The 16,371-nt window shown below is 38.0% G+C and overlaps 1 protein-coding gene across 2 annotated transcripts in view; it reads right to left on the bottom strand.

Annotated features, from left to right (window-relative positions):
• Positions 1 to 592: 592 nt before the first annotated feature.
• The window catches only part of LOC139142455 (forkhead box protein O-like), a 45,855-nt gene continuing 30,076 nt past the window's right edge, over positions 593 to 16,371 (bottom strand). For both annotated transcript variants that reach the window (XM_070712395.1, XM_070712394.1), the window contains one exon: positions 593 to 5,763. The gene's annotated coding sequence lies outside the window, so the exon portion shown is untranslated. The remainder of the gene's footprint in view (positions 5,764 to 16,371) is intronic.

Here is a 16,371-nt window from a genome sequence, read left to right as displayed (position 1 = left end):
GATGTCCTTTTCAAGGGTGTTTATGAAATGTCAATGTCTGGTTGTTACTTCTTGACTGATGGTATAAGTTGTTGAAAAATATGTTCATGATGGCCAAGTCGATGCGACGTTCATCCTCCTTAAAATACTTCAGTGCATCACGTTTCATCAGAATGACTCTCAAAAGCCAAGGCCAAACGATCCCTAGTTGTTTTACCCCATTGAGTGCCAAAGTCAAATTTTGTCACTTTTGTGAAATAAAACCCGAACAATTCCATTCATTTTTTTTTCAGAAATTATGATAAAAAACTTACGCCAATGAGAAATCATGTCAAAACAGTCCAGAAATATCAAAGAAATTACAGAAAAATGCATACAAATTTTCAAACTGTTCCATTAAAATTTTGGCGGGAAAAATTTTGGCACTCAAAGGGTTAATCCCATGGTTGACCTATTTCACTGTAAAACTCTTCCCAATATTGCCTCACACAAATATGACCACAATTACACATCAAGGGGAGGAGGCTTCCAGTGCAAAAGTTGTCAAGACATGTCCCCCTCTCTTCCCAAGAAAAGACACGGAAAGAAAAAAATCACACATGACACAATAATCTTCAAATATCTTGATAGAATTTTATATAGAACTCTCTGAATTCAGAAAGTACAAGTATAAATGGTTTCCATGGATACGTAGGGAAAAAAGGCAATACTATTATTAATCTGATTTATTGGCAATATGTACAAGCAAAATCTAGGAGTTCAAAAAGAAATGGCCTTTGAACTGTAATCTAACATATCTCTCACCATGTCATTAATACAACATAATGTTATAAACTTAAATGGGGCGTCCAGGAAAATACCCGAGATAGCTCTTCTGTGATAGGCATAATAGAGTTTTTAACACAGCAAAAAATTTGGACTTGGTTTACTCTTAAAATAATTTGTCACAGAAAAAGGTTCAATCGAATTTGGGCTACTTTACTTTTTCTGATATAAGTGGTCTGAAGTCAATCCTGTTAGAGAGTGACCTATAACAATTAGGAATGACTGCAGATCAGTGACCTTGGCGGCCATATTGAAAGCCAAATTAGCATATGGATGGCAGCCATATTGAATTTGTATTCATATGCTCAGAAGCCATGCTGAAAATGGAAAATAGAATTCAATGTTGGTTATGTGATAGGCATCTTAAGACGGTCACATCAAATCTGTAGTCACTGCTATCACTGCCCACTACATTCAAACTTTTCTCGCAAGAATGTACACTGAAGTACTCGTACGTATTTTCGTATATGGAGATGCATTTTCTAGCATACACTTCTGATCATAATAAAATTTCATACAAATAACATGGTAATCTGAATTGTGACTGTAACATTTTCAAGAAATCAAGATATGACAATAATCACCATATTTCATTTATTGAGCAAAAGCTAATTTGGAAGTCTATTGGTTAAATTTCAATGAGAAAGTACCTATGGAATTTAATCCCTAGATAAATGTACCTTATCATAAATGGTTCCCCCGGGCATGTGTATTTTCACACATAAGCCTCCCTATCCCCCCAACAAAATGAAGCTAGATATGCTTGATTGTATCACATACAATTGCTAACAGTATAGCAGACAAAATACAAAGGGGGATGATTGTATTTTTCCAACACAACAAAACTCGCAAAGGGTAAATTAAATTTATCATGATAATTGATACAGTTTTCTCTTTTCTTCTTCTATAAGATACATTTAAAAAAAGAAAAAGAAAGAAACACAATATTAGACTCCTGTTCACAGAAAAAGAGTATTTCCAAACGCTGGAAAGTACCATAAAATCAAACTTCAATATGTGTATTACCTACACGGTGGAAAAATAAGGATGCTCACACAGTCTATAGTTAACAAGACTACATCTTAAAAATGAATAGGATATACCCCATAAATGTATGTCAATCCGTTTGAATAATAACCCTTAAAAATTCTCCAATTGTCACTAAATACACAAGAAGTATTAACAATAATGATACTGGTGTGTGTCCTGTCTCTGTAATTATCTAATAATATATAAGTTTCAAGAGTAAAAACTAAAGATTGGTTGGTTGTCACACTGCTATGACTTTATGATTTACTTCTTTTGCTACAAGGATTTTTAGCAGTACTTTGAAAATGTGGCACAAATTGACCAAACTATAACCCACTGATGCCCCCTTCATATGCAAATTGTACCAATTACCCATAATTCCCCAAGAAACGCTACATAACACCAAGAGAATATTTTTTCTGGTAATGCTTTCAGAATTGAACTTGAAAAACGAGGGAAGTAGTATTTTTTTAAACCTTTTCTCTTAAAGTTTGAAAAAAAGCAAAACTATTTTTGAAATTTTTTTTGGTTATTTTCTTTTGTGAACACTCCACTCTTATCAAGCAATAGGGATACATTTTAACCTTTACAATTACAGGTTAATCCCAGAATGCAACAGCTGCTGTTTGTCAACACATTCAGCACAAAATTTCAAAAGTTGACAGGAAACGTTACATCGCTCAGAGCAATTCAATTTCAAAGAAAGAAACATAGTCACTGTCTACTCTTTCTGACACAAAGATATTAAAGATGAAAATTTGAAAGAAAATTCTATTCCTTGTGTCTTGCACACTGTTATAACCTTGTGATTGTCCTCCCGACAGTCATAAATTAGTTTAACCCTTTCACCACCATGGTTTGCCCCAAACCCATTGTCTTAAATGGTGATTGCGGACCTGTTTACACGGAATTGGGGGTGAACAGGTTAATGTATCCTGGGATCATTTCTTCTCCCCGCTTGCACGCTACCGAAAAGTTCAAACTTAAAAATTGACAGAATTATATGTCCAGGCTTGCCTACCATATATGTGGACACAAACTTAGGTCATTTCACACACAAATTATCTTCAATCTTTGTTGAAAAATAATTTTTCACACACAAATTATCTTCAAACTTTGTTGAAAAATAATCTAAGTCAACATATATGTTTATGTCTCACATGAGAGCCTTTACAAGCTCATTTGGGATTTCCTCATTTGTTGGAGGGATTTTTCCCATCACAACCTTCAACAACAGTAGAAGTTAAAAACAGAAATTCTTGACAGAGAACAACTACCAAAAGATGAGAAGCATATTATAATAGTTTACATATCTCTACATACAAAAGTGTTATGATCAGCTGACTTGTACCCACATTACCTCTCTTGTACAATGGAATGATCCAACTAATTTACATGTACAGGTGGCGTTTTCCCTTTGATTCAAAGTGACACTACGTATTCAAAATTTGAGCACCCGCAATCTTGCTGTAAAGGTTAGTGAGAGTCAGTGCTGACAGCGAGTGACGCTGCACAACACTCTAATTCTATCCGAACGCAACACTGGATGAAATCCATAGAAAAGGCATCCCTGATTGAACGAAAATATTTTAAACTGTTGGTTATTGGCCAATAAACGTAGTGTACTTCACTATACGCAGCATTTTTTGGCCAATCCTGTTTCCCTGCCAGATGTGTAATTTACTTTCGAGTGAGAGTTCTTCCTGAAATCTGTGATAAAACTAATTCAACTTCATCTCCTCATGAAAAGGCAAATTTTGCAGGTGACATGAAGCTACAAACAAGCTATATGTCACTATTAAAAAAAACAACATGGTTATCAGCTGCCAGGCAAATCTCGTAGAGCCGGTTTAATTTCCAGTCCTCCAATTGTGCACTTTGACCTTTGACCTTCCACCGCACACTTGCCGACAAAAAAAGCTGTCACAGGCAGGAAGGGACTCTCACAACAGAGACATTCACCGTTGGTGTGTACATGTAATTACATTTTCCACACAGGGCAAAGGCACTGTACGAACCTCATGAATCATTCTGCTCTAACTTGTGCGGTAAAACAACAGACTCCGCACGCAAAACATTTACAGGGTTGTACTACTGCTACTATTGCTGACCTCAATAAGAACACGGCCAAAGCATATCTTGGCAATTCAGATTTCAATGAATTCTTCCCAGTCTCTCATCATACAAAGTCAGTGCCTGTTGTCAAAATCTTTCAGCCAAATTTTAGTATCCGTCTCAACTTCCCACCAAAACTTTGAAAAATATTGATATCTGTGCTTCAAAAGAATCTGTTCTTATTATTTGATCACGATCAATATTTTGCTAAATAAACTGTGGCACCAACAACACGGTTACAAATTCTGTCATACAACCTTCGGCATAACAAGTCTGCCGATGGTGTGACTGGTGCATTGGAAATTTCACAGTCTGTACATATTAAGGCCACAAAAAACTGTATCATTGACAAGTGTTTACTATTGGACAATGCACCAAACAACAACATGACGTGATGTAATGGAATCTTCCACTCCGATAGTTCAGCACAGCCAACGACTACCATGGTACAAAGTGTATGTTTGTTCTTCTCCTCCACTGCAAGAATTTGCTTCACATAAACTGAAAATCCTCGCTTGAGGAGCAAACTTGAACACACTTGACGTATCTCCGACGACCGAAAATCCCCACAGAACCTAAAGAATCAAGTTTCTCATGGTTCTTGGGGTCAAAGGCCGGTACAGTGGCATTACACCCAATTCATTGGAGTGTTACGTCTCCAAATATGGAGTCCACTTGTTATGCCAGTCAAGGCTGAGGTCACCCCAGATAACCTAGCATCTGTTGCATCAACACAAGGCTGCCTGTTGTGAGTTCACCGACTTGCCGCCAATGTCAGATTCTAATCGAGATTCTGGCCGGTGCTATTTACGTCCAAGGGTGAATTAAAACAATGGTGTTAGCAGCCGCTATCATTGAAAGACCTAGATCAGTATATATTTGGATGTGATATCAAATTTACAGCCAGCATAAAGTTTACAATTTTGAGAAACTAAAATGACAACTCACTGGTGAAGATCAGAATATTTTAACCCCTTCACCACCATGGTTTGGTCCAAAATGCATTGTTACCAATGCATGTAGTGGACCTGTTTACAGGAAATAGGGGTGAACAGGTTAAAACCCTTGTTCACCAACACGCTTTGGTACATCCCAGTTGTTTCCAATAAGACGGTTTGACCTATTTACAGGGAAATAGGGGTGGAGGGGTTAAAATGTATTACCATAGTAGTCGTTCTCCATGTACTGTTCACAAAAAATCCAAATCCCCAACTTGGCATCAAAATCGCCTGAACAGTCTTGTCTTCCGTCATTTTTCAATCGAAAATGTGTCCAATTACAAAAATAATTGCTAAAAACGAGGACTGCAGCAAAGTGATAACTGGCACCCTTCCCGCACCGACTCAACACTTTCGGTTTTTTTAGTCAAAGCCATGCCCAGCACAGCCCATCAAATGCTGTGCAGTCCCCTTTTTTTGAAATCCCAAAGTTAGTTATAAACTTTACAAGAAATACACTATATACACATGACGATTAAAACAATAAAATAAAACTTTTTTCCGTTGAGATTATACTTAGATCAGAGTGTCTCTTCTTTTTTTGGTGGAATCTACATGGGATTATACGACTAGGGTAAATTCACACTTGATTACAAAAATAAAGTTACATTTGAAGAACTAGGTCACAATAAAATAACTGTTTCTTTCTCACGTACTCTTTCAAAGTTCGCAAAAAACGTAGTGCAAACAAGCCTTTTTCCACTGTATTTTTTTCTTTTCCTCTTTTGTTCGCCCTCTTCATTTTATTTGGCAGTTCACATTTTCCATTCAGCTTTCTTGTAGGACTGTGCGAGTAACAGAAAATCTTCAATGAAACCTGGAAGATACAAGAGCAAAAATGGTTCACCATGATGTTGCTATTTACCCCTCTGAGCATCATGGTCTAGTCTAACCACTGTATTCCTTTGGTGTGGGTGGATTTCTACATTTGGAAATGGGGGGTGTAGGTATCATTCCAAATTCAGAAGAGACAGGCCAATGACATTCAACAAGTAGTCTGAAGAGAGGCAAAAAAAATTCAGCTATATATTTTTGTGTCAAGTTTTACACTTGCTTTACATACAACATTTTTTCAAATATCTCCCATAAACGACACAATTTATGACATTCATGGAAAAGGAGAGTGTTTTGTGGTGTATCATAACACATTATCATTTCCCATATACATCAGCCAAATTGCATCCCATAGCAGGGGTGAGCAAATCCAATTTGGAACAGATGGTCCCCGAACAAACATCAAAATAGATCCACCATTCCTGCAAATTTGTCTATAATCTTTATTACAATTTCCCACCATCCACTGGTCAGTCAGACCACTAACAGCAAAACTGATGAGGTCTTGGGTAAAAAAGTTGTAGTTTGGGACCGCAAATCACTGGATTTGGTGACAGTACATATGTAAGTAAAAGCAAAATTCCTCTATACTATAGTAAGCTTCACCAATATTTGTTTTTACAGCTTTTTGTGTCCACTGTTGGAAATATGTCCCTGTCTCTGAAAGCAACTTCTCACATATATACTGGTACAGTTACAGTATCATCCATAGATTTACACTTTCAGCATTTCTTTGATACAATGATTCTCTCAATGACAATTCTCAGACACTATCCATCCATCTCTCCATCCAAACACATACACATTGGTTATCTCTAACATTAAATCATTCAGTGTGTAACACTGTTATGCATACATTCTAATAAACATGTCTCCAATAAAAATCATTCATCTTGTCCCTCGAGTGACAAGGACATTACATACATTCATATTTTGTAATTGTTTCCAAACATGAGTGACTCGTCCATTTTTTACCAGCTTCAAAACAAAGCAACAGGCTTACATTTACAAACTTGTGTTTCGGAAGCGTCAATTTGTACCTGAGTTTTCGACACTGCAACAGATCACATATAGTTTTTGAACTCATCAACAGTCTACCTGCAGACTGAAATACATAGAGTGGGTTTTTAATTAGCAAAGTGGACTGACATTTACTTTTAAGCCGATTAATGTGTGAATGAACTCAGAAAGTACATGCATTAAACCTATTAGTCCTTGTACTGAGGCATGGTATCGTAGGGGGGGGGGGGGGGGGGGGAATATGAATGAGGCAAGAAAAAATGCTGCGCCCTCCTCTCTGAACTCTGTCTTCTGGACACCATTATGAGCACATCTCAATCAGTAACAATGACTATTTTCTTACCGTAGTCAAAACAATGATCAAAATAGGGGGCATTTATTCATGTCACTCGTTATGCACTGGATAATCCAGACAAAAGTGTCGCATGCTTTCCCCCTCAGCTTGGTAATTTTACCGTCAGCTTGGTAATTTTGAGGGGGAAAAAACTATCATAACTGCAAGCAGAATTTGACAGAAATGGAAAATGCATCCCTCACACCTGTTCACATTGACCTTGGAATCTGCCCTTCAGTGTACCCTTCAGATTGCTGAACCAAAAATAAAACTGGTACTGTGTTATGTTTTTTAATTTTCTCTAATAAGAGGGTAATTTGCATATATCCTGACATTCAAGTTGCCATGGAGACATCTACTAATCCACTACAGATGACCTGTGCTTCAGTGAAATGTCATCGCTATCATACGACATGAAAAAAACAGCAAGTCTGCATCGGTAGTATGCATCAATACAGTTATGTCTCTACCTAGATTTATCCCAATGTCTCTACCTAGATTTATCCCATACATAGTTTACATATTGTAACAAATTCACAAACGTGCATCTTGAGCCATCAAGCAAAAACTTAGTAAAAATTTTGAATTTTTACAGAGAGTGAGTTATTTGAGAAAAGAAAGAATTTTCTAAACTATGTTCAATAGCGTATGTGAACCTTTCAACAGATAAAACCATTCGATAAAGAACATTACAGTATTGAGACAGTTATGAAATGCAACAAAAGGAAACAGTTGTTTTGGTGGGAATTTGTTTACCATATACAATCAATTCACCACCTGAGAATATTACACTAATTTACAACCAGTAAAATGATCGCTATTCTAGAAAGGATTAATTTCTTTTTTCTCTAAAATCCCCTGAACTAGAGAAAGATCACTTTAATTTGTCTTCATCACTGGGGTAAAAGGTCACAAAAGTCACTTCGTCATCATTAGGGTGAAAGGTCACGAAGTTCACTTGAGGAAACATCCCCATTCCTTGACTCTGAAGGTGCTCAGTCACTGGACGAGTAATAAACCCTCGCCCGTGTCCCCATGCACACGTTGATTACTTGCGAAGTCAGTTCCTTGACGCTGAAAAATTACTCTCTGGGTTCTTTCATAATTCATGTCTGCACACAGGCACCTAAATATTTCATAAGACATGTCTGTGTTGCAATCCAACAAACCACAGGCCTGTAATTTGATGATTATTTCTATTGCTTCTCCAACCACAGAACTCTGACCTTGACAAAATTGATTAATGTTTATGTAAATTACAGCAATAAGTACATGCAGTAACAGGATCCCTGTTGCTAGTATATTTGTTCATGAGAAATTTTGACTTGGATTCCACGGCTGAGACCAAGCTACAATTTTCGGGAAGCTGGTATTCAAACAATACTGAAATTCATTTCCTATATATTTAGCCTAGAGTAGATCATTTCATACAGCTAGCAGTATTTTTTTTGTAACATTATCCCACTGAGATTGTTTCCTTTATTACTGACATTCACTTCACCAAGAGAGGAGTTTTGCTGTCTTGAATTACCACAAATCACAACTACACATCATTTTCACAGCTTTCACCCCTGTTTTTCTGGATGTGGTTCCACCCACAATGTTGAGAACAATTGGGCTGCACCAAGTTATGGAGGTCAACACACTGAAAACTGGCACACTGCCATTGTAACACAGGCTTCAAAACCTGTGTTTTTAAACCCACACTCATATCCCTTCAGGACGAAACCAGCTCAGCTCATAATTTACCTCAGACAAAAAAAACACACACAAGAACAACAATATGGTGTGCCACCATTTTTGTGACGGCATGCCGTAAAAAGTGAGACTCTCCCATTCATAGTTTTTTGATTTCATCTCATTCAGTCACCGAGGGCATCCTTAGTCACGCTTGGCAGAAGAATCGGCCCTTTGTGTGCAAGCTTCCATCTGCACTGACACACACACACGGCGAGGTGAAGGCCATATTACATCCATTCGCTCTCCAGAAGTCATTCACAGCGCTGTTCTGACTCACATACAACGCCGCAACATAAAACCATATTCAAGCAACGTGTCCTCTCTGCAAAGGCACGTCATTAGCTTATAATACGTTGATGAAGTTACAAAGAAAGCTTATTGTGATATTTTCACGCCTGCGGGGACTGGTACCATTTTAGTTCTTATCCATTCTGTTGATGCTTTTTGCCAACTTGCTCTAATCACGATAAGACCCTGAAATTCAATACCACGCTTTGCAAAGCACCCCGAGGGCTCTTCTACATGTCACCAGCAGATTTCAGAAACCACATCACTTTGCTCCAGTCTTTTGCTTCTATTTTTAGAATCAGTGATTGCCAAAAAAATTAGACATGGTACCATATTTTGTTCACATCATGATGTGGCTTCCTGAACACTCAAAATTCAGATTTTCCTTATCCATGAAAACCTCTGCAACATTAGTTCCAATTTAACATTTTGTTTATAACAATCTCTTTGTGTTAACACTTTATCATACACACATGTACATGAAAGCAGTGTTTCTGTTCGGTCTGCAACTACTAAAGAGTTGTCACTGCCATTGACGGTGACACATCCTGACATCCCTATTGTCTGATGGTCTGTCCCAAAGTCATCTATGTTTAAAAGGACAACCATTTTTATAGCTCAAGTTTTATCAGAAAGGTGTACATTGTCTAACTTGCCACAGTAAACAAAGACTGGTGTTGTGTTATCAGGATATATACACAAGAAAGACCGATACAAACAAATATTTAAATCAAGGAGTGTCATTTTTGAAGGCCAACCTTGATATAACCGTATTTGAAATTTGTACGAAATACACAATAAGAATTAACCCTTTGGGTGCTGTAATTTTTCCAACCAAAATTTTAGTGCAATAGTTTACCAATTTTTATGAATTTTTCTGTAATTCTTTGATAATTTTGGATCAAATGGACATCACATTCCATCGGATACAGATTTTTATGAAAATTTTAGCAAAATTCTGGAAAAAATCTGACTGAGGTATATGTATAAAGGGACAAAAATTGACTTTGGCGCTCAAAGGGTTAAAAGCTGTACATGTTATCGCCATCTTCCAATATTACAGAGTTCGACATATTTAAAGATTGCCACCAAAGGTCAAAGGTTACCGATTGCCTTATCATGCTGTAATTTAATTTCCCACCGACATGTAGATATCCCATCATTCGATCACTGGCAGAATAAAATTGTCCATGGTTGCTATGGTGAAACCATGGGGAAGCGCTCCTTTAACTGTGAAAGGTTACAAATGCGAGATATGTCACGGTGAAATAAGAGGGAATACACGAAGGCAAGGCAAAAACCTGACAGGAAAATGTTCAAGTATCAAACAGGCGATTGAATGGTATGCCATCGGAGTTAATTTGACGCAATATTGACGAGGGAGTGTTCTGTGTGAATCAAGTAAAGGTTTACATAAAGATGTATCGGTACACGTATAGGGTAGACTTGGGGAATTTCGATAAATTTTTCAGTTGACGCAAATAGTTCAGAAATCTCGTAAGAGATGAGTCAACACTGCAAGTGTAGCACGAAGACTCTGTGAGGTATACCATTTTAACTGGTCCACCCCTATTTATAAGTGTCGAGGTCCTGCTTTGCTGTAGTAAACTATGAGGGTGGTACCAAAATTGAGTGATAAAAGGCATTTACCTGCTCACCTCTGTGCTATCATTTTCAGTGACAGTGATGGATCAATATCAGGGCAATGAGGCGAAAAGATGAAATTATGAGATGTGTCAGTGAGGTTCTGTCCTCTGCCTCGCGATCGGTAAATGTACGACACACCTGAGACCTATCTGGTACAGATAGCCAGTCAGGACCACTTTACAGATGCGTATGATCGGAACACTTCAGTGTGTCAACAATTGAAACAGCTGGAATAAATTTATAATGATGTCCACACCTATGATTGATTCCTACTTCTATATTCACAGCAACTTTGCAATGCACGATATCAATTATTGCCGGCTAATGAACCAGTCATATTAAAAACCTCTCCTAACACTTAGCCGATATAGATTTTCAAGAGCGCAAAATGCTCATGGGAGAAAGGTTATCTATCACACACTGACATTGACCATGGGTAGCCTCTTGATGCTTGGGAGCAAACTTCCAGTGGGCGCTCTCCAGTTTTCATTAGATTCTGATTTGCTGTTTATATTTGTCAAAAAGGGTGGAAATTCTTGTCCAGGGTAAGGCTTGAAATTAGATCCCAGACATTTTTAATCTAAAATCACTCATAAAGGATCTCACTAATTTGTATTTTCAAATAATTGTTTGTAAGAATGTTATCTAAACACCACACATTCACCAAATTTTTTTTATCTCTCTCTCTCTTCTCTCCCATATGTGTCTCCTGTGTCGCACGACATTATGAGATGTATTAGTTTCACCTTTGGCTTTTAGACTGCCCAGTAATGGTTTGACCTCATATTTTAATTGTTTGGTGCATTCCATACACAACATACTGGGGAAGCAGGCGAAAACTTAAACATTTAGCATTGAAACAATAAAGCCACTGGCTCACTGAAACTGATTCCAGGAATCTTTCAAACCATATCCTGTAATTCATACAACGCGGCGAATTTTTCAACATTTCATCATCCATCAATATTTCCCGGATTTTAATTACTAAATGTAACTTATTTACCACTTAAAATTCTAAACTGTCAGTCAGAGACACTGACGACCGACCACATTTGCCACTTCAGAGTAGTCTTGTTGCTAGGGGCAAAGTCCGCACCCACCTCAGATATTTGTGTCTATTTTCGTAGTACAAATGAGGTCTTATCTCTGTTGTTTTTCAATTAGTGGAACATGTCTAATTATCCATTGTCCGAATACCATCTTCCCCACATTGTGGTACAGGGCACATGCCATGATACAATCACATGTATAGTGAGACAGATAGTCATGTGTGAGTATCGAGCTGGTGAAAAAAGTGTCATCATCGGCCTCTAGTATACTATAAATTTTCATACTCTTTAGTTTTACTGATAGCATAACTGGCATGGCTGGGCTGTACACATAAAACCATGGACTACATGTTCTGAAAGCATTCGGTACATTTTAGTGATAAATCTGCCAAGAATGTGCTGTAACATTTGGAGACGTAACACTGGAGACAACACGAAGACGCAGCAAAGCCTTTGGAAGACAACCCTGAGGGCAGAGTTGATGGCATACGCTATCTCCCGACATAGTTTCAGTGAAATTGATATTATCTCAGAAATAATTCATGCTTTTCACCTTCTGAAAGTCAGGAGTTCAATGGGCGTTGCGTCAGTGAAGAGCTCTATGTTCAATCTGATTGTGGGCGCGTGACATTTAGCAAAACAAATTGCCAATTTATTAAGCAGCGACTCGGAAATGCCATCCAACAATTCGCTCAATTCCTTGATTCTGAAGACAGACGGACATTTCAGCCTATTTGAACAACATTTAAAACTCACTTGAACAAAATTCTTTTAAAATGAGATAAAACATTCTGCAAATGAAGTTATCTTGTAGTAACATAGTGTCAGTCAATATTGTGACCATTTTAAACTTTGTTCTTAGCATAAAATTGACCTCCAGAGAGCATCCATATGCTGCTGATACAATGTGAAAGTGGTCACAAGAGAAGTCTGACCTGTCTATTGACAAGACATCTTTGCGATCTTTCTGCTCGTGCTAATGGCCTTACAACAGCGTACTTGACAGTTCCGCCACATTTATATACTTGTGGTTCGATACACGACGAAGGAAAATGAAATCCCACACTTCGCGCTGAGCTGGTCTTCCATATCATACATGAATGCATTTAAACATACACTGTTACAACTATCTAGTCAATACAGAGAAACTAGAATTTAGGGAAAATCGTGAAAATGTGATATTTGCATACGCACAGTCCAGAGTATGTATGTTGTACATGTGTTAAAATTACATAAGAGAGTAAAGAGAAAATTTTACATTAATTTTATATTTTACATGGCTCATGCTTCTTGTTAGGTTTAAGTATATCACCCCTATTTCTCTGTGTAATGGTCTAACTTTGCCACAGAAAACAATGGGATTGGGCCATACCATGGTGGCAAGAGGGTTAAAAGGAAAGGACAAGTTCATTGTCCTGTCAAGACACCTCCTCTACCATCTTATTGCGTAAACTATGAATACATTGTTTTCTGTACAACAGACTAGCTATGCTTCTATACAACTGCCTAGCTATGTTCCCTTCTCCTGACGAGAGTATCTGATAAACTTCGATAGACCACCGTCCCTCTTGAATGCAAACTATTTACATCAGTTGCACAGATCTACCATCGCACTGCCTTTTTTTTTCAAGCTGAATGATATCGTTGCTTGTGAATGGCACAGAAAAGATGGCTGACAGGTTGTCTTTTTATCACAGTAAAACCTTTCACCAACATGGTTTGGCCCAAGCCAAATGTTATCAACAGTGACTGTGGACCAGCTTACATGGAATTTAGGGGTGAGCAAGTTCACCTTTTCACCAACAGATTTGGTACATTCCTATTGTTTACAACAGGCAAGGCTGGACATAAACACTAGCAAATGAGGGGGAAAGGATTAATATTTCTTGAGTGGAGTGCCGCTTTGGATATTGTAACCCCAAAGAAGATGTAAAACAAACACAGGCGCACATGCAAAACGTCCACAAACATACAGGAGAACCAAAAACACAAGATTCATTCAAAATGTCAACAACATAATCACTAACATGAGGGTACCAGTGTAAATCTGAGATGCTCTAATCAAAATATCCTGCAAACTTTATTTCAAATGTTTATTTGTTCGCCATTTTCCATAATGATCATTTGTGTATTTGAACTTTCCTGCCGGGCAGATGATAAACCAATAAACTACAGGGATTGTTTGCAGTCCTTGTATACAGTAGCTGCTAGTTTGGTTTCCATAATATTTGACCCTGGATGGACCCTATCACCTACGCTGGAGTATATAGAAGGTAAATGCTGGCCAGTATAGGTTCACATCTTTAACTGACCCGGGATGAGCCGTACCATCACTGTAGTGATGGAACTGATATGCTATCTCCTGGTAAATTTCAAAGGGGAGAGGGCGGAGGATGTGAGGGGTGGGGAGGGAGTGCTTACAAAATTTCATTCATATCTGTATACATAATGGTGTATTTTTGCCAATGTTTGTAGTCAACAGGGCATTGTTCATCAGGTAGTGTTTGGGTGAAAGCCTCTAAACTTGGCAAAGTCCCAGTTTTGCCTCCTTTGCCATTCATACCCAATGTTAATCATACGTTTCCCACAGGTAGGCCTTGAAGAAGTTGGAAATGAAGGGGGTGTACTTGTAAGTGTGGCTGTAGATTAAAATCTATAAATCACAAACTGTTTTGCCCCAGACAATAATTTGATTTTTATTTTAACAAAACAGCTGGTCAATAGTGAGAATATATTCAATACGAACGATATGCAGCAAAAGGCCAAAGACTTTGACATGAGTTCAGGTGATGGAGATGCGGCGTTGAAAACAACACCACTAATTCTGGCAACACGCTCGACACAGGTCAGAGGCCATGTGGAGTTTGTAACCGCAAAGAGAAAGTGCTGTCTCTAACCATCACACCATAAGACCAGAATGGCACAACACAGCAGTTTTGATGTGTAGCTAATCCTTGGGAGAACAAATCCTCAATCGATGAAAATTTCACAACAAATGAACATCTCAGACTAAAATTTATTAAAATCTGTCATAGAAAAGTCGGCATACTCCCAAAAAAGTGGAGCATTGAGCCACAACCTATCTGGTAGGCCTTACAGTGTACGTATAGGGGAACTGTATTGCTACATGTAAGAATATCCATAGATGTACATTAAGGAATATGGAATTTTTTTTATCACATTTGACATTTGGAATCACCTTATCCCATCCAAAATCAAAACTTATACAACAAAAGGCTTACAAATCACACTGACTATATAGGTTTATCTTTCCCTTGTTCGACAAGTTTTGCCTTATGAAGCATAAAAGACAGAAAAATGGCTGTCACATGGAATAAGATTAGCATGCCGGAAAATACAACATGATGACTGTAGAGCTTTTTGACTGGCACGAAATCTGAAAATGAAATGCACCTTTTTAATATTCAGGTGACATTTCAAGCGGTTTAATTCACGACAACTGTGATAATGCAGAACAAGATGGCTAGCTATGCTCTCATGCATTCCAATCTCCAGTTGCCACAGCAACCATTACGTTCCCCACTAAGCAAACTTATTGCTCCTGTCGTGATGAGGACACACACTCCATCTCATCAAATGATGAACTGAAAAAAAGCACATTGGCTGATTGGGATTGAAAAGCCGTACATGCTCGGTAAATAAACTGAGAATTGCCACTTTTTTAAAGTCAATGCTGGATAAATAAATTACCCGGAGAAAGATTAAGTTAAGAAACACTCTCTCAAAATATTGATTTATTCTGCTGGGATCTGATTACATCACTAGTTACAAAACGCTCGCAGTTGGACTACAAGCCATCAATTTACTGCGTTTATCACGCTCCATTTTCAAACACACGACGCACATACCTTTTTATCTCTGCTTGATATTTACGGGCAATTTTGGAAAAGCCATCATCATCAAACGACAGCTTGTATTTACCAGACTTCAAGTGGGGAAAGCGTTCATCGCTTTTCGTGGCACAACGACGATGACCAAATTTGCGATCACAGACAAAGTCAACGAGAGGTAAAAGATACCTCTTTTTTGTAACTTAAGTCTTAGTTATGATGGTACGTGGCTTGCATATTATATCAAAGATGGCCACCTCACGTTTCTTTCATTCTTGTAATACATGTGCTAACAGAGGTTCAACTACTTGTATGAGAGTGCATATGACCTGTGTACGGCAAAAAATTGCCGGCACTTCAAAGCATTGACAGGCGAGCATTTTTCTGGGAAGAATGACGAATATTGAATTCCACTTGTAAGGACGGCAGAACTATAGATGCTGTAAGATTATACCGTCCTTGGCTACGAAAACAATTTCCGGGTTTAGAGGGAAAAAAATTCTGGTTGCAATGGTCACTGGAGGTGTTCTTTATGTGGCTTCAAGGATATTCGCCTGTTTCTGAGAAGAGGATATGGCATGTATGGAGAAATTAATCTATGTGAAGGGAATACTTGATGCACTCTTGACAACAGACATTTGCATAAATCTTCTAATCTGCTC

This window comes from Ptychodera flava, chromosome 10 (genome assembly GCF_041260155.1).
Source record: "Ptychodera flava strain L36383 chromosome 10, AS_Pfla_20210202, whole genome shotgun sequence".
Classification (NCBI taxonomy): Eukaryota; Metazoa; Hemichordata; class Enteropneusta; family Ptychoderidae; genus Ptychodera; species Ptychodera flava.
The sequence above is the reverse complement of the archived record's forward strand: the minus strand, read 5'-3'. Positions and strand labels throughout refer to the sequence as shown.